We start from the raw sequence: 2,667 nt of genomic DNA, 5'->3' as shown, positions 1-2,667 counted from the left end.
CCGGCGGGGCCCGGCGGCGGGGCTGCTGGGGGACGTCTCTCCGCGGCTCCCGCTCCTCCTCCTCCCGCCGTCGCCACACTGGGGCCGCGCCGCGCCTCCTCCCCGCTCGCAGGCGGCCGCGGGTCACACGCGGAAGGAGGAGCCGCCGCCAGCACCGGGAGGGAGGAGCGGGAGGAGAGCGAGGAGGAGGGCGAGCTTCCTCCTGCCCGCCCCGCAGGGGGATGCGCCGCCACGGCCGCCCGCCGAGGGAGCGGGCGGAACCCTTCGCCCAACGGTGGGGGAAGAAGGGCGCGTTCAGCGCCCCGCGGGGGACGGGAAGAATCGTCCTCCAGCGAGCCCCCAGAGAAAGACGAGGCCCGCTCCCCACCGCGGCCATACAGCCGCCCGCAGCCCCTCCCCTGCCGAGGATGTCCCCGCCCTCCCGGCAGGCCGCGCCACCTCCTCCGCCGGCGCGGGCACACATGTGGCCGCCGCGAGGAAACGTTGAGGTGCGGAACGCGGTGCGTTCCCGATGCCCTGGGCCTGGCGCTTGAACCCGTTAGGCCTTTTGTTATATCGCGGGAACCGCTGTTGTGGTTCTGCGGGAAACTTGAGAGAAGTTTCCCATCTTCGTGCTCAGTTTTTGAGTCAAGAGCCACAGCAGTTGTGTTTAGAGAAGGAAGTGCTTTCCTGTTGCTGAATTGACCCAGTGCTGCCATGCCAGCAGCTGTCGCAGTGATCTTACAGCCCCGTGTCCTGTCCTGTATTTCCTTCTGTGGTAAAGTCAGGTTTCACCTGTGCTACTTCAGCCTGGAGGAAAGGCTGAGGGGAGACCTCGTTGCAGCCTTAAAGGGAACTTGTAAACAGGAGGGAGTCCTACTTTTTGCATAAGAAGATAGCGATAGGACCTGGGGAAATGGCTTTAAACTAAGAGGGGAGACTTAGGTTAGATGTTAAGCAGAAATCATTTATGCAGAAGGCAGTGAAGCACTGGCACAGGTTACCCAAAGAAGCTGCAGATGTCCCATCCCTGGAGGCATTTGGGATTAGGTTGGATAGGGCCCTGGGCAGCCTGAGCTGGTGGGTGGCAGCCCTGCAAAGCAGCGGTGGATTGGAACTGGATGGGCTTTAAGGTCCCTTCTAACCCAAGCCTTTCTATAATTCTATGCAAATGTACATGTGGGTATTAGCAGAACAGAAATCTAATTATATTACAAACTTTGTAGGCACCGTTTGGCTAATGTCCATCTACATATGAATGCTTCATATATTTAATGGTAGCTAAACTGTATTTTTGTTATTGTAAATGTTTCACAGGTGTGCATGGTTGGGAGAAGTCGTATATTTCTCAGTCCTCTAATCACAGAGTATTTGAGGTCAGTAGGATGTTGGGAGTTCCCCATGCCCATTCCCTGCTCAGAGCAAGGTTACCTGTAGCCCGGGACCACATCCAGCTGATGTCTCAAAAAATTGACAGCACAGGCAAATTTTTGAAGGTCTCCAAGGGCAGAGACTTGACAGCATCTCTGAGCAACCTCCCTGGGTGTTGACCAACCTCACAATGAAATGTGCTTCCTTCTGTGCTAGTTTAATTTCCTGTGTTTTGAGGAGATAGAAAATCTTGATATAAAATCTCTTTTTAGCAAGTACAAAACACATCCAATGAAACGCACTGCTCTTCACATTTACTTAACAGTGCTTGTCATGCATCTTTAGACCAGAATTAAGAACGTGAAGCTGCTTTTAGCTTTTTTTTCTTTTTCTTTTTCTTTTTTTTTTTCCTCAAAGGATTTTAAACAGAAACTACCTTTAAAAAAACAGTGTTTTCAGTTCAGGAGAGTACATGAAGTACTCACTGGTTTACCAGATAACACCCACTTGAATAATTCATCTTGTTTTATTAACATTGTGTCCTTCATTGCAACAAATTAGAGAAAATATACAACAGAAACCTCATGTTTTGAGAAAATTAGCTATAGCAGAAAGTTTTTCAAGTGTCTCTAAGCCATCTGACAGTAGGGTCAGATGACATTGATTTTGAAGCTGACACATGAAGGACGTACTCGGCTTTAGGCACCACACAGCCTTTGGTCACAGCCTCCTCTGTCATTTCTGCCCATCAGCAGATCTGGCAATCTAGAACATAACTCACAATTTCAGCTAGACTGGCATTATTATTAATTTTTGCCCTTCTCCTTGTGGAAATGATTTTGAGTAGAGGAGAAAAACAGCCGCTCCTGTGTCCACACCTACAGATACGTATTTTCCCAGCACACTTTTACATTTGAAATGGAAAATGTTTTGCTGGACCTTCAGTTTTTAATACAAAAGAGGTAGATTGGATAAGCAGCATTTTATAAACCCATCAAAAACTCGTAGAGCTTCTCTGGAAATAGTATTCTGCATTGACAGTTATAATTAATTACATGATTTTCCCAGAAATAAAATTTTATGTTTCCTTGAAATTCTGAATTTTAATATGGCTGTCTCAAATGTCTTGGTTTTTTTGGTGGTGATTTATTTTAGATCTGTGATTGCATCAGGATAAGGTATGTTTCCTTCAGATGTGACTTTGTCAAAGTGAAACACAATTAAAAACTAAGGAAACAACAAGTGAGAGTGGAATAAAACATGCCAAGCCATAGAAAATATCCTCCCATATCCTACAACCAGTAATCACACTTCAAG

This window comes from Centrocercus urophasianus, unplaced genomic scaffold (assembly GCF_019232065.1).
Source record: "Centrocercus urophasianus isolate 14NV4802_14NV808 unplaced genomic scaffold, USGS_Curo_1.0 seq_11, whole genome shotgun sequence".
Lineage (NCBI taxonomy): Eukaryota > Metazoa > Chordata > Aves > Galliformes > Phasianidae > Centrocercus > Centrocercus urophasianus.
Note: the sequence above shows the minus strand (reverse complement) of the source record.